The sequence below is a fragment of the Trichosurus vulpecula genome, chromosome 9 (genome assembly GCF_011100635.1).
Source record: "Trichosurus vulpecula isolate mTriVul1 chromosome 9, mTriVul1.pri, whole genome shotgun sequence".
In the NCBI taxonomy this organism is placed as follows: domain Eukaryota; kingdom Metazoa; phylum Chordata; class Mammalia; order Diprotodontia; family Phalangeridae; genus Trichosurus; species Trichosurus vulpecula.
Window position 1 is genome coordinate 50,694,096 of NC_050581.1, and position 17,197 is coordinate 50,711,292.

Below are 17,197 nucleotides of genomic sequence, written 5' to 3' on the forward strand. Positions count from 1 at the left end.
AGTGGGCCAAAGAACAAATCAGAGAAACAATTAATAACTTCATTCAAGAGAATGACAATAATGAGACAACATACCAAAACTTATGGGATGCAGCAAATGCAGTTCTTAGGGGAAGTTTTATATCCCTAAATGCTTACATGAATAAAATAGGGAAAAAGGAGATCAATGATCTGGGCATACAGCTGAAAAAGCTAGAAAAAGAGCAAATTGAAAATCCCCAATTAAATACTAAATTAGAAATACTGAAAATCAAAGGAGAGATTAATAAAATTGAAACCAAGAAAACTATTGAATTAATAAATAAAACAAAGAGCTGGTTTTATGAAAAAAACCAATAAAATTGACAAACGTTTGGTCAATTTGATTAAAAGAAAGAAAGAAGAAAATCAAATTACCGATATCAAAAATCAAAAGGGTGAGTTCACCTCTAACGAAGAGGAAATCAAAATAATAATAGGGAATTATTTTGCCCAATTGTATGCCCATAAATTTGACAACCTTAGAGATATGGATGAATATCTACAAAAACATAAACTGCCCAGGCTAACAGAAAAGGAATTAAAATTTCTAAATAACCCCATCTCAGAAAAAGAAATTGAGCATGCCATCAATGAACTCCCTAGGAAAAAATCTCCAGGGCCAGATGGTTTTACATGTGAATTCTATCATACATTTAAAAAACAACTAATTCCAATACTTTGCAGACTATTTGGGAAAATAGGTGAAGAAGGAGTCCTACCAAATTATTTTTATGACACAAATATGGTACTAATACCCAAACCAGGTAGAGTCAAAACAGAGAAAGAAAATTATAGACCAATTTCTCTAATGAATATTGATGCAAAAATTTTAAATAAAATGTTAGCAAAAAGATTGCAGCAACTTATCATGAGAATAATACACTATGACCAGGTAGGATTTATTCCAGGAATTCAAGGTTGGTTCAATATTAGGAAAACGATTAGCATGATTGACCATATCAACAACAAAACTAGCAGAAACCATATGATCATCTCAATAGATGCAGAAAAAGCCTTTGACAAAATACAACACCCATTCCTATTAAAAATGCTAGAAAGCATAGGAATAAATGGAATCTTCCTTAAAATTATAAATAGCATCTACCTAAAACCATCAACAAGCATTACTTGTAATGGGGATAAGCTAGATGCATTCCCAATAAGATCAGGGGTGAAACAAAGATGTCCATTATCACCCCTACTATTCAATTTGGTACTAGAAATATTAGCTGTAGCAATAAGAGAAGAAAAAGAAATTGAAGGAATTAGAAGAAAACTAAAGAAGAAACTAAATGATCACTTTTTGCAGATGATATGATGATTTATTTAGAGAATCCTAGAGAATCAAGTGAAAAACTACTTGAAATAATAAACAACTTTAGCAAAGTTGCAGGATATAAAATAAACCCACATAAATCCTCAGCATTCCTATACATTACTGACAAAGCCCAACAGCAAGAGATAGAAAGAGAAATTCCATTCAAAGTTACTGTAGACACTATAAAATATTTGGGAGTCTATTTGCCAAGACAAACCCAGGGCCTACATGAACATAACCATGAAACACTTTTCACGCGAATAAAGTCAGATGTAAATAAATGGAAAAATATCAGTTGTTCATGGTTAGGCCAAGCTAATATAATAAAAATGACAATTTTACCTAAATTAATCTATCTATTCAGTGCCATACCAATTGAACTACCAAAAAATTATTTACTGAGCTGGACAAAATAATAACAAAATTCATCTGGAAAAACAAGAGGTCTAGAATATCTAAAGTATTAATGAAAAGAAATGCTAGAGAAGGTGGCCTAGCCATACCAGATATTAAACTGTACTACAGAGCAGCAGTTATCAAAACTACCTGGTACTGGCTAAGAAACAGAGGTGTGGATCAGTGGAATACGATAGGTACAAAAGATGGAGAAGTCAACAACTATAGCAATATACTCTTTGATAAACACAAAGAGGCCAGCTTCTGGGCTAATAATTCACTATTTCACAAAAACTGTTGGGAAAATTGGAAAATGGTAGGGCAGAAACTGGGCATAGACCAATACCTTACACCATATACCAAAATAAAGTCAAAATGGGTTCATGATTTAGGAGTAAATGCTGATACTATAAGTAATTTGGGAGAGCAAGGCATAGTTTACTTATCAGATTTATGGAAAAGAAAAAAATTTATGACCCAACAAGAGTTAGAGAGCATTACAAAATGCAAAATGGATAATTTTGATTATGTTAAACTGAAAGGTTTTTGTACAAAAAAAGCCAATGCAACAAAAATTAGGAGGGAAGCAGAAAATTGGGAGAAAATCTTTACAACTAGTATCTCTGATAAAGGCCTCATTTCTAAAATATACAGGGAACCAAGCCAAATATATAGGAATACAAGTCATTCCCCAATTGAGAAATGGTCAAAGGATATGAACAGGAAGTTTTCAGAGGAAGAAATTTAAGATATCTATAGGCATATGAAAAAATGCTCTAAATCATTACTGATTAGAGAAATGCAAATCAAAACAACTCTTAGATACCACATTTCTCCTGTCAGATTGACTAAAATAACAAAACAGGAAAATGATAAATGCTGGAGAGGATGTGGGAAAATTGGAACATTGTTACATTGCTGGTGGAGTTGTGAGATGATCCAGCCATTTTGGAGAGTAATTTGGAACTACGCCCAATGGGCCACAGGAATGCTCATACCCTTTGACCCAGCAATACCACTTCTAGGGTTGTATCCCAAAGAAATCACACAAGCGTGAAAAGGACCCATATGCACAAAAATATTTATAGTAGCTCTTTTCATGGTAGCCAAGAATTGGAAATCAAAGGGATGCCCATCAATTGGGGAATGGCTGAACAAGCTGTGTTATATGAAGGTAATGGAATACTATTGTGCCATAAGAAATGGGGATCATACGGATTTCATAACAGCCTGGAATAACCTACATGACATAATGCTGAGTGAGCAGAGCAGAGCCAGGAGAACATTGTACACAACCACAGATATATGGATTCCGTGAGGACCAACGCTGACAGACTTCACTCTTCTCAGCAACACAAGGTGCAAGGACAATTCCAAAGGACTCACAATGGAAAATGCTATCTACATCCAGAGAAAGAACTATGAAGTTTGAATGCAGATTGAGGTGCACTTCATGCTCGCATTTTTTTCTTCTCTTTTGTTTTTGTTTTTGGGGTTTTTTTTTGGTTCTGTTTCTTCTTTCTCATGATTCATTCCATTGGTCATAATTCTTCTCCACAACTTGACTAGTGTATAAATTAATTCAATGCGAAGTTATACGTGGTAGTTGTATGACATTCCATGCCATCTTGGGGAGGGAGGGGAGAAAATCTGGAACTCAAAATTATGTAGAACCATGTGTTGTAAACTAAAAATAAAAATTAAAAAAAATAAAAATAAAATTAAAAAAAAGATTAGTTAGTTCCATTGTCAGCCTTTATTAAAAACTTGGTGGTGATTTTAATCATTTCATATTTAAGAAGTAAGTCTTTCTAATGTATAAGTAGACTGCAAATATTTTTTTAAATTTCTTGTTACATCTATCATATTATATATGCCTATACCATGTCATGAAAGCTATCCATTTCTGCCCTGTTAAAGTTGCTGCCATCAAAAAAAAAAGAATCAGATCCAGACTAGAAATCCTCTTTGAACAATGAAATTATCATTGAAACAACCAGGAAATCATTTGTTGCTCTCTTTTTGGCAGAGAGAGAGATATCTGGATATCAGTGCCTGTTCCCAGTGCTGCCACCACCACTTCCTGTGTGCAAGGATTGTGATCTATTTCCCAAACTTTTCATTTCTTTCCTATTTCTCTCCAGGGTATTTGTAGCATACTTCTGTAACAAGAGCACTTCTGCTTCCATTGACCTTTATATGTGTTCTCCCCACCACCACACTCTTCTGCTCTTCTGATTTCCTCCCATAATTAGATCTTCTTAATAAACAATTTTGCTCTACTCCTGCCCCCATACCTATTTACTTATTCTGTTCCTTCTTAATGATGTATACCCTTTCACAGTCATATTTTAGCTATAGATGCTTTCCCACCGAGCCTCAGTATTACCAATGAGGTTTAGAATCCCTGGCTTCCCTTTTTCTCTTCTCCCATATTTTGTACATTTAATGCATGGACATCTATAGTTTTTATTGCCAAATCATTAGTTGGACCTTTTTGCTTGTGAATTTTGTAGTTTTTCTTCTTTCTGTCTCATGGATTCTGAACATATGCCTATACCCAAGCAGTTTTCCCCTTCTCTCTTCCTTTTCAGTTCAAAGTTCTTTTGGTTAAATTTTTTAGAATCTAGAAAAATCCATTTTTGCAAATTCTTGGTTATTTATACTCTGCTTCTGGCCAAAGGTCCATTATTCTTATATTTTTTGAAATTGTTGTCCAGAAAACAGAATTCCATTTTCAAACACCATCTTCTTAACTAGCTATTCAATTTCTAAATATGCCTTTCTCTTCTGGTAGCCATGATAAAAATTTTACTGTGTTCCTAAGGGACAGTTTCTCAAAAGTTCATAATCTCAAAAATGCTTCTAGATTCCTTCTGGAAGTATCTTTTGTACTTGTATGAGTCACCAAAATTGGATAGTAGTCATTAGGTTTCCTGGAGAGACCAGTATAGATAACTTGAGCTATGACATGATAGATATACATCAAATGATATTCTATTCTATCCTAGCTAGTTTATTATATATGTAACAGGTTTAGAGGTAGAAATCATCAAGCAGCCTACATATTGTATGCCATTATTATGTCACAACATATACATATATACAATATTGATCCTATGAATGAGCTCATGGGAAATGACATAAACCCTCAGTTCTCCCTAACTGCAACTGATTCATTTTAAAATTCATTTTCTACCTAGGTTATTTTTTATTTTGCTTTGTTTTCTTTCCATTTTATTTGTTTTATTCGGAATTTAATAAATACCTACTCTCTAAAGCACTTGAGGGGTACGTTCTATTATCCTCATAATAAGTTAATAAAAAGGACAAGTTTTCATTATTTCATCAGTCAGCTCTGAATGCCATTCCAGTCTATAAATGAACCAGAAAACTCTTTCACCATCTCCCCATAAACTCTCCTTCTCTGTCTGTCTCTCTCTTCTCTTCCTTTCATATGTTCAAATAAGAATCATTGTTTAACATAGTTTAACAGTGGAAAAAATAAGAGAAAGGAATATTTCCAGAGTGTGTCAGCTGTGAGAAAGATCACAGTCAGAGTCTTCTCTGTCAACTACAATTGCTGACTCCTCTTCAGTACTGGAACCACAGCCTCATCATTCAGTTCTCTCAGGATGGCAATCAATCTCTCAAGCATTTTTTAGCATTTCTTACCTACATCATAACTTCTCCACAAGATAGAGATTAATGTAACTTTGCTCAAAATATCTTTATTCTCAAAGGTGATGGTTGACTTACCCAGTTTCTCAAAACAGTTTCTTTTAGTCCTTCCTCTCTATGCCTCACACAGTATCTGTCATCATGATAGTTAACTCTCTCTAGAAGATAGTTAAGCTGCATCTCCCCAAGATTTTACTCATTTTCTCTTAAAGATATAGTAAAAACAAAACAAACAAAACCAAAGTCTCTGTGACATAGGCTGTTTATTCTAGAGTTGTAGACAGGTACGGCCAGCCTTTCCAAAAACTGATATATCAAGGTGGGAATATCACATGAAATGTTAAGTAACTTCAGTCATGGAAGGAACTAGAGCATTCTAACCCTACCATGTTGAGCAAATCCAGTTGTTGATAGGATCAAAAGGAGCTGTCATGAATCTTACTGAGCTACTAGAGGAACTCCTCCACATTCTCCAATAAAAGGGTCTTTTCTATGAGGAAAAAGATGTGGCCCAGTGGGCAGACTGACCCACCAAGAGGAATACAGCAAAGTCCACCTTGACCTGAGAATGAAGGCTCATACAAATTTGTACTAGACCAGGGACCCTGGCAGTTCTGCTGCCTGTATGGTAAAAGAGACTAGAAAACATATGGCAGTGTCATTAGAAAGGGGATTGGTTTCACACACTGTGAGCATCACCCATTCATTTCTACTGAGGTGGCAAATGGATAATGGAATCAAAGCTTGTAGAATCTGGTCCCTCTGTTCCTGTGGTCACATGGTCTTTAGGTCCTCCAAGTCAGGGAATCTCAGATCAGCCAACAGCTCAGCTATCATTTAAGCCCCAGGTTAGAAGAAAGACTTTGGGTTGCACTATAAATTAATAATGTGGACTCCCTCCCCTCAGAGTGCTATGGTAAATAGGTATCAATTATTATAGGAAACCATCAGAACCAGATGTCACAGACCCATTCAAACTGGTTTAGGGCTCTGGCCCTCTTCTGTCTAAGTACTCTTTTGCTATATGGAAACAGACTACAGCTAGCTCAGAACAGTGCTGAACAATCTTCTCATGTCCTCAAAGATTCTGTCATCATAGTCTCTCAAATACTGAAAATGCTCTTTGCATGTCAGAACTAGGACCCAAAACTGCATAACCTCTCTAGCTATACATGCAGGGAACACCTACCTCTGTTAAGCTTTACAAGTTGGCTTCCAGATGCATGCACATCTCAAAATGCCCTCACTCTAAACACAGAATAAGTCCTTAGAATTTACATTAAGATGCCCTTCCTCACTTACATTCACTGCCAAAGATTACGCTCTTAAGAATTGTCTTCAGAAGGCCATACTTGGATGCCCATCCTCCTTTCTACTTACTACCTAGCAATCTATTCTCACACTGCAGCTATCCAATGACTGATCCACACTAAATTATCTCTTGTACTTCCCACTTCCCCCTGCCCCTCTGTTTCACTCACTCAGGAGCCACTTCATAAACTCTGTCATAATCATGCCTAAGGCAGATCTCAGACCATCACACAAAACAATTATGATTTTTAGCAAAGAACACTTTTAGACCTCTGAGAGTAATTGCCAATTAGGGGTAAAATCCCGTTACATTCTATGCACAGTTGAGTATCTACAGAGAAACACCTAGAGAAAGAACTCTCCTAGGGGAAAGAGGGCATAGCCCAAGCTGTGGTCTAAAAGAGAGAAACCAGAGGTTTTGTCAAATCAAACCAAAGTCCACCAGTAACAGTCAATCAAATATACATAGTGGTAGGGGATGGGGAAGCAGAAAAAGGAGTCGAATGCAATAGCCGAAAGCTGCAGAAGCCAAGAAGGAAAGGGGAAGGGAATAAGCATTTAGATAGTGTCTACTATGTTTTAGACACTATGCTAAAGTGCTTTTTATAAATATCTTTTTGTTAGACCTTCATAACAACCCTGTGAGGTAGGGGTTATTATTACCCCCATTTTACAGTTGAGGAAACTGAGGTAAATATGAGTTAAGTGATTTGTCCAAGGTCACACATATAGCAAGTGTTTGAGCCTGGATTTGAACTCAAGTTTTCCTGAGTCCAGGCCCAACACCATTCACTGTGCTACCAAGTACCTCTAAGAAGAATATTCTATAGGGAGCAACAGTGAAGCAACAAAATGATGGTTCATTTTATGCTCAAGACATCTTTTTATGGAAGTGGTATATTTACTGAACCACCTCCTCAAGCCTGTGCTCACTACACCATCTCTTTGTCTACCATGTTGATATTGCCAATGGGCCAAGAAGGTAATTCTCAGATAATTCTCATCAAAATCCAAAATTCCCTTAAAACTCATTTGAGTTTTTAAATACAGAAAAACAAAACTATGATTATTTACTCTATTCAACTCAATTCAATTACTTTTAATTCAATTCATTTTAGTAATTAACATCAACAAATACATTAATGAATGAAATGTATTTAATAAAACTCATATTTTCTGGTCTCTCAAATCAATGTTTGAAATAAGCGTGTAAATTTTGAAAATCTAGTGCTTTGGAATCCAGAAGTACTGGTTTTTCCCATTCCAGCAGTACCGGCCAGCATACATGACACAATAAGATGTCCTGAGAGTGAAGCTTGTGACTTTGCCCAGCACTCCCTCGCTTAAATCCAATTCACTTGCAAGTCATGGCGTCACCTTCCTGATGTCATGGTCCTCTTCAAGAATGAAGAACAAACAACAACAAAGTGGAAAATGTAATTTGAGCAATGAAAAGGGAGGTTAAATGAAACTCCCTATTGAAGGAGCACCTACGAAGTGTGTACTATAGATAGACTCTTGTTCATGGTAGTAGGGCAACTAGGAATGAAGGTGAAGATAGCAGGTTTCTGGGCTCTGATACAGAAGTTAAAATGAAGGAAATCAAGGAGAATATCAGTAAGCTAAGTCAAGGTATACTGAGGAGTTACAGAATTAAAAAAAAGTTATCTAACTTAAAGAGCAGCTCTGTGTCTAAAACAGAAAGGTTGAGACATCTTTCATTCCAGTTGTGGCTACATACTTTACCATTCCCACTCCTTTTACATACTTTTAAACACTACTGCATTGTCTGCAGCTGTGGCCATAGACACATGCATGTGAAGAAAAATACTGCATGGTCCCAAACCAGGGAACCGAGTCCAGAGTGCTCTGTTATACTGATGAATGGAACAAATTCTAAAGAAAGCACTAGAAGAATCGATAAACCCACATTTCAGCCTAGAGTAATAATTGCATTTGCTTGAATCAATGGAACCTGAATCTTACTTTAGATTATGGAATCAATGTATTTTATGGTTACAGTAATGTAATCTCCATGCATCATAATGAGATGGTTAAGCAGAATTCACCATCCAGCTAACTAATTAATTCCCTTTTTCCTTGGGTACTTTTGACTCATTTAATTTTTTTTCACTATGTATCCATCTAAAAATCCTAAGTGAGATCATTTTAAGCCCATGTTAGTGGGAAGTTTAATTCAATTCAACATGTATTTATTGGACTCTTACCAGTGGCAGGATTCAAATAAATTAACAACCAATTCTCTGATTTAATGACCATTTTTTTAATCAGCCACTTAGTAAGCATTTATTAAGTACTGGCAATCTCAGTCCAAATCATGCATAAGTCACTAACGATGTGAGTAGGGAGCAGATCTCAGGTTTTTATTTTTACTCATTCTATATTTGACATCATCTGGGCTCTGACACTTCACAGAATTTCAGAATTAGTAGGTACCTCAGTGGCTAGCTAATCTGGATGCCTTGAGAATATAACAAAAAACACAGAAGTCCCACCAGAAGCAGATGCTTGAGCCATTCTCCCTCACAGATAGGAGTAAAGCTCTCTCCTTACTAGTCTCCCAGGCCAGCTTTTTCTCCCACCTCTTTCCCTCCAATTCATTCTGCAAACTGCTAAATGAATCAACCTTCCTAAGCTGTCATTACCATCATGGGATCAGATATTGGGAGCTGGAAGGAACCTCTTAGATCATCAGCTCCAACTCCCACATTACTCAGTGAAGTCTGGATAAGGTAAATGACTCATTCAAAGTCATGCCCTACCGCTGTTTAAAAATCGTTCCCTACCTAACTACTTAGCACTGGATTATAGACTATCTTTTATTCATCTCACCGTTGACACTACTGTCTTGTCTCTACTAACCAGAATCTTAACAGTCCTGGACACATAACAAATATCTTAATTTCTAGTTGTTGCTTTAACTCCTGTAAATAGCCCTGCCCAAGATTCTTAAGCAAGAAACTGAGAGCTGGTGTTACGGCTATTCTTAAGAACATCTAGGACACTTTCATTTCAGCAGAACATCTACCATCAATTATCCTAGGAGTCCTTGAAACAGTCCTTTCCCTCCCTCCCTTGGCCTGTTTTGCACCCTCCATCTTTTGGGAGACAATAGACTCTGACACTACCAAGCAAGAAGTAAAGAAGGGGAGAAAGTAAGCTATTTGTATTGAAAAGAGCCTACTTAGATGGGACTAGGGTGCTAAGTGTGCTGGCATCTTTTCCCTCACTAAATATAAACCAAACCAAAAGTTAATGCTCACAACTTTTTACCATTAGCCTTAAAAATTCCACAACATGTTTCACTGATTCACTAATTTTTAAGTGATCTATTGAGCTCAGAGTTGTTTGGCACCTATGAAAAAGCCTGCTTGGGGGGGGGAGGGAGGGGGAGGGGGAAGGAGGAGGAGGATGAGAAAGGGGAAGAGGAGGAGGAAGAAGAGGAGGAGGAGGAGAAGGGGGAGGAGGAGCAGAAGGAGGAGGAGAAGGGGAGGAGGGGGATGAGGAGGGGAAGGAGGAGGAGGAGGAGGGGGAAGACGGGAAGGAGGGTGAGGAAAAGGAAAGAAAGCAAGGCAGGGCAGCCTTTCAGCCATTCTACCCTGGCTTGGCGAAGGGACCAGAAGGCCAAACAGCCCTTTCCAAAGCACCACCCCACGAAGACCTGGGCTCAGCCAATGAGAGCCTGTGCTCCTGGGATAATGACACGCCGCAGCTGCAACTGCACCAATCGGAATCCAGGAGCTACCCCCAGGACAGGATGGGAGCAGAAGGCAGCGAGGAGAAGGGACAATGGAAAGGGGAAAAGATCAAACAAGTTTCTCACCTTGGGAAGCAAAGGACGCTTCCCTATGAACATTACTACAGCCGCTTAGAGAACGCTGTTGTGCAGCTGAACATTAAAAAAGAGTAAGGAATGTAAATCTGCACCCACCTTAGAGAGAACCCTGATTACAAGTGCCATTTTATAACTGGTTCCCCAAACTCAACATAAAATTAGGTATGGGTTCTGCCAAACCGGTGCAAACCAGCTGAATCCCACCCTTGACTCTTACGCTTGTACTAGACTCTGTGCTAGGTACAGGAAGGGGAGTTGTTCAAAGACAAAACTGAAGTAGTGCCTTCCCTAAAGGAGTTTATATTTTCTTGCAGAAGATAGACAGGTAAGTGAATAAGTTCTTTCAAGAGAAAGAGATCGCCAAAAATTGGGGGGAATTAAAAAAGGTTTTATGTTGGAGTTCTGTAATTCGTTTGATCTTTGTGACTTAAAAGAAGCTAGGGACTCCAAGAAGCAAAGGTGAAGAAGCAGTTCCTTCCATTCATAGAGGGCCTCTGCAAAGTCGTGGAGGTGGGAAACAAAATATTATCTATAGGGAAACCCAGTAGAGCTGTTGGACAGTAATGATGAGTATGTGAAGGAGAGCAGTATGAAATGGAATGGAATAAGCATTTATTAAGCTACTAGTTTGTTGGGAAAGATAGATGGGCACCATGTTGTGATGGGCTTTAAATGCCAGAGTCAGAGTTTTGTATTTTATCCTAAAGGTAAAAGGAATGCCACAATCAGAGCTGTGTCTTAGGTTTATCAATTTGTATGAATAATCTTTTCATTTAATAGCAAAGTGCTAAAGTCTTTCCTTTAGCAACTTTGTATGAAGACTTCTCCTTAGGTAGGTATCTTATGACTGAGTGATGGGGCACAGCAATCCCCAAGTAAAGGGTCACCCAATGGCAGACTGACATTTAAAGGTTTCTACAATATAGCTTCAACTGCTTTGCCACTCCTATGTCATACACTTATTTTCTCCTTGAACACTGTGTTCCAGTAACAACAGACAACAAACAGCTTGATATTCATTAAATAAGTGTTTCATTCCACAAAGTATTTATTAATCTTAACTGTTCAACTGAAATTAAGTTTGGTGAGCACAAACCAGCTAGCCGTCTCTATCCCAGACCCCCCTGGGTATTTGTTTCTTTAAAATCCCCTATGCCTACACAGGATCAGACTTAAGCAAAATTTTGCAGTAAGTGAATTTTCATCTTAGGGTCCTCCCATCCCCTCAGTCCCTTAGCTTGTATGGCTTAAGTGCCCTTGCTCTCTTTAACACCCTTCTGTTAAAATTTGCAGTCGGGGGGCGGAGCCAAGATGGCAGCTGGTAAGCACGGACTAGAGTGAGCTCCGTACCCGAGTCCCTCCAAAAACATATAAAAATGGCTCTGAACCAATTCTAGAATGGCAGAACCCACAGAACAGCAGAGGGAAGCAGGGCTCCAGCCCAGGACAGCCTGGATGGTCTCTGGGTGAGCTCTATTCCACACGGAGCTGGGAGCTGGGAACGGAGTGGAGCAGAGCCCAGCCTGAGCGGCGTGGACGATCCAGACTAGAAGCCGGGTGCAGGGGGCCCTAGCGCCCTGAATATGTGAGCTGCGGCAGTTACCAGACCCCTCGACCCACAAACACCAAAGACTGCGGAGAAGGTTAGTGGGAAAAGCTGCGGGAGTGGAAGGAGCTCGCGGTTCTGCTTCTAGCCCCTGGGGCAGCGGAGGTGGGGCAGCTACAGCTGTTGTTACTTCCGGCTCCAGGCCCACCTGGTGGGAGGAATTAAGTGGCGGATCAGAGCAGGAGCGCAACAGCCTGCTGAAGATCTAAGCCCAGCCTAGACTGGGGGTCCTTGGGGAAGGAGGAGTGCGGCTCTGACAGAGCTGGCACCTCCTCCCCAAATGTAGAACATAGAACTCGTTAGTCTACAAGCAGTCATACCCCACTGAAAAACTCAACAGTCAAGTTAGTTGGTTGGGAATATGGCCAGGCAGCGAAAACGCGCCCAGATTCAGTCTCAGACTTTGGATTCTTTCTTTGGTGACAAAGAAGACCAAAACATACAGCCTAAAGAAGACAACAAAGTCATAGAGCCTACAACCAAAGCCTCCAAGAAAAACATGAACTGGCCCCAGGCCATAGAAGAACTCAAAAAGGATTTGGAAAAGCAAGTTAGAGAAGTAGAGGAAAAATTGGGAAGAGAAATGAGAAGGATGCGAGAAAACCATGAAAAACAAGTCAATGACTTGCTAAAGGAGACCCAAAAAAATACTGAAAAATACACTGAAGAAAACAACACCTTAAAAAACAGACTAACTCAAATGGCAAAAGAGCTCCAAAAAGCCAATGAGGAGAAGAATGCCTTGAAAGGCAGAATTAGCCAAATGGAAAAGGAGGTCCAAAAGTCCACTGAAGAAAATACTACTTTAAAAATGAGATTGGAGCAAGTGGAAGCTAGTGACTTTATGAGAAATCAGGATATTATAAAACAGAACCAGAGGAATGAAAAAATGGAAGACAATGTGAAATATCTCCTTGGAAAAACCACTGACCTGGAAAATAGATCCAGGAGAGATAATTTAAAAATTATTGGACTACCTGAAAGCCATGATCAAAAAAAGAGCCTAGATACCATCTTTCAGGAAATTATCAAGGAGAACTGCCCTGATATTCTAGAGCCACAGGGCAAAATAGAAATTGAAAGAATCCATCGATCGCCTCCGCAAATAGATCCCAAAAAGAAATCTCCTGGGAATATTGTTGCCAAATTCCAGAGCTCCCAGATGAAGGAGAAAATACTGCAAGCAGCCAGAAAGAAACAATTTGAGTATTGTGGAAACCCAATCAGAATAACCCAAGATCTGGCAGCGTCTACATTAAGAGATCGAAGGGCTTGGAATGCGATATTCCGGAGGTCAATGGAGCTAGGATTAAAACCTAGAATCACCTACCCAGCAAAACTGAGTATCATGTTCCAAGGCAAAATATGGAGTTTCAATAAAATAGAGGACTTTCAAGCTTTCTCAGTGAAAAGACCAGAACTGAATAGAAAATTTGACTTTCAAACACAAGAATCAAGAGAAGCATGAAAAGGTAATCAAGAAACGGAAATTGCAAGGGACTTACTAAAGTTGAACTGTTTTGTTTACATTCCTAAATGGAAAGATGATGAGTATGATTCATGAGACCTCAGTATTAGGGTAGTTGAAGGGAATATGCATGTATGTATATGTATATATATATATGTATATGTGTATGTATATATATGTTTATGTATATATATAAGTGAATGTGTTGTTATGTATATATCTATGTGTATATGTATGTATGTGTATATGTATATATACGTATATATGTGTTTTTATGTATGTATATATATATATGTGTATATATGTAAAAGAGAGAGAGCAGACACAGGGTGAGTTGAAGATGAAGGGAAGATATCTAAAAGAAATAAAATGAAATTAAGGGATGAGAGAGTAACATACTGAGAGAGGGAGATGGGAGAGATAGAATGGGGTGGATTATCTCGCATAAAGGTGGCAAGAGGAAGCAGTTCTATGGGAGGAGGGGAGAGGGCAGGTGAGGGGGGAATGAGTGAACCTTGCTCTCGTCAGATTTGGCCTGAGGGGGAATACCATACATACTCAGTTGGGTATCTTACCCCACAGGAAAGAAGAGGGAGGAAGATAAAAAAAAAAATAAAAGGCAGGGGGATGATGCAGGGGAGGGCAGATGGGGGTGGAGGTAATCAAAACAAACACTTTGGAAAGGGGACAGGGTCAAGGGAGAAAATTCAATAAAGCGGGATGGGTTGGGAAGGAGCAAAATGTAGTTAGCCTTTCACAACATGAGTATTGTGGAAGGGTTATACATAATAATACATGTGTGGCCTAGGTTGAATTGCTCAACTTCTTAGGGAGGGTGGGTGGGAAGGGAAGAGGGAAGAGAATTTGGAACTCAAAGTTTTAAAATCAGATGTTCAAAAACAAAAAAAGTTTTTGTATGCAACTAAAAATAAGATACACAGGCAATGGGGCGTAGAAATTTATCTTGCCCTACAAGAAAGGAAGGGAAAAGGGGATGAGAGGGGAGGGGGGTGATAGAGGGGAGGGCTGACTGGGGAACAGGGCAACCAGAATATAAGCCATCTTGGAGTGGGGGGGAGGGTAGAAATGGGGAGAAAATTTGTAATTCAAAGTGTTGTGAAAATCAATGCTGAAAACCAAATATGTTAAATAAATAAATTGCATTAAAAAAATTTTAAAAAAAATTAAAAAAAAAAATTTGCAGTCATCTAACTACCAGGTTACACATAATATATCAAACTTATTCACAATCATTATGTTAGTGTATACTAAGTTAATGTATTACCCCTTAAGAGGGTTACTCATTTTATCATGGGGCAGTGCCTAAGCAAAGAAATAGATCTGTAACAATGAAATTTCAGGCATCAACAATAGACCATGGAGGAGAGCTATCCTTGGGTAGGGGAGAGGCCTTCTCAGCACTCCCTGTAACCAAACCTCTTATTCTACTACTGGTCAGTTCTACCAGTAGGTAGAACCTGGGCCACTCAATATGTCTGGAAGTTTAATGGTTAATATTTATCCTGAGTCCAAAAAGAAGTAAGATAAGTTAAAAGTGATAGAGGAACTAACACAGAATGCTAATTTAAATAACAATTGTGTTTGAGATGCAGAATCCAATTATTGGAAGCTTTTTAAAGTTACTTATTAATTTTGAAAACTTCTAACCCAAAACAGAATTTGCCCTAATATGATTTCTTCAGAGCATCCTGTAAAGCAGCTGCTTTATTTTCTAGGGAATTAAATCAAAATGAGATAATTTGGAAGAGTGGATGAAGAGCTAGCCCTTGTGAGACTCCTCCAGACAGAGCCAGTGATTGTTATTGTAAGCGAATGGTAACATTGTGCAGTCATCTCCAGAGAGCAGCTAGGTCCCAAGAGCTTTGATTTTATCAAAAAGACCCTGGAAGGCTAGAAGGGAGCTTCAGGAAGGGAATGAGATCAATGCTTTATGGAACTAGAGCTGGAAAGGACTTCAGCAGCCATCTACTAGAACCCTCTCATTTTTACAGATAAGGAAACTGAGGTCCTGAGAAAGGGGATTTGCTTAAGATCATAAAATAGGAAGCATCAGAGTTAAGAATTGGACCCAGGCCTTCCAACTCTAGAACCAGTGCAAACTATAGTCTTGTTTTCGTGATTTCCCTGTCATCTGACTTGGTGGCTTCAGATCTCTATGCAGTTGACAAGGCTATTAAAACTTGAAACTGCACTAAGACTTTTGAGTCACTCTGTATATACAGCCAATATATCTCTCCTGTAAGATTCAGTCCTGCATTTCCAACTGCCAAAGTGAAACTCTAGTTGCCATGATGTCAAACTCTACATGTCAAAAATTTAACTCAGTTTTTCGCCCTTGAATCTTGACCACCCTCCACACTTCTGTGTTTCTATTAATGACAACACCATCTTTCCAGAAACCAGACTACAAATCTCAGGGTCATATTTTCCTCTTTCCTCTCCCTTATCTCTACATCCAGTCAGTTAACATGTCCTGTTGTTTCTCTCTCTGCAATATCTCTCATATTTATCCACTCCTTTCCACTTACATCATCACCCTGGCCCAGGCCCTCATCAACACTTAACCTGGATTGTTCTTATAGCTTACCAATTAATCCACCATTCAAATAGCTGGTAAAATGATTTTATTGAGATGCAGTAACCATGTCACGGACCTGATCAAAAATCTTCAGCAGCTTCCTATTGCCTCTAGAATAAAATACAAACTCTTTGGACTGCCAGCTAAAATTTTCCACAGTCTGTCTTCCACCTATTTTTCCTGCCAGCCAGCTTTTCCAGAGGTGTTTCAGTGTTAAAGGAGGACTAGCACCTCTGGTGTGAGGGCTTTCTGAGCCCAACATGGCTGTTTATCCACCTGTGGCTCCACGAAGCTGTATCATCTAGGCAGGTTGGGCTAAATCAGGTTGAGGGGAACTGACAGGCCACAAACCCATCAGTGAGTTAGGGAGATATCTATCCCACACACGTGAAGATTCCCCCCAGTGGAGTGGGCCAATGAGAAAAATTTGTTCCAATGGCTGTGGGGAGCCAGCCATATTCTGTTTAGGCCTCTTAGACCTCTACAAGGCAGGGTCCATTGAAAATGGGCCTATGCACAGCAAGGCCAGTTTTAGGATAAGAAGACTTGGCAAAGAAAACCTGCCTTTGTAGCTGATTACCCACATGGGAGATGACAGAAATGTTTCAGTCTGGTTATCTATATGCGAGAGAACATAAATGTTTCAATTTGGTTAGCCTTGAGTAAAAATAGTATCTCACTCCTAGGAACAAGGAGATAAAAAACTTAACCAATGCTTTATTGTACTCTTCTTTGAAGTCCAGATAACTCAGTAATTAACCTGTATAAAATACTGTCAGTAACTCCATTAAAATCAGTCTATAGCTTGACTATACGACTCACCTAGCCCCATGTCTTTGTCTTTTTGTGTCAATTACCTCATCACATATTCACGCCACTGCGGGCACAAACGGCCATGAAGGTGATGAAGCAAGCACTGTGGAATGATTAGAACTTGGTCAA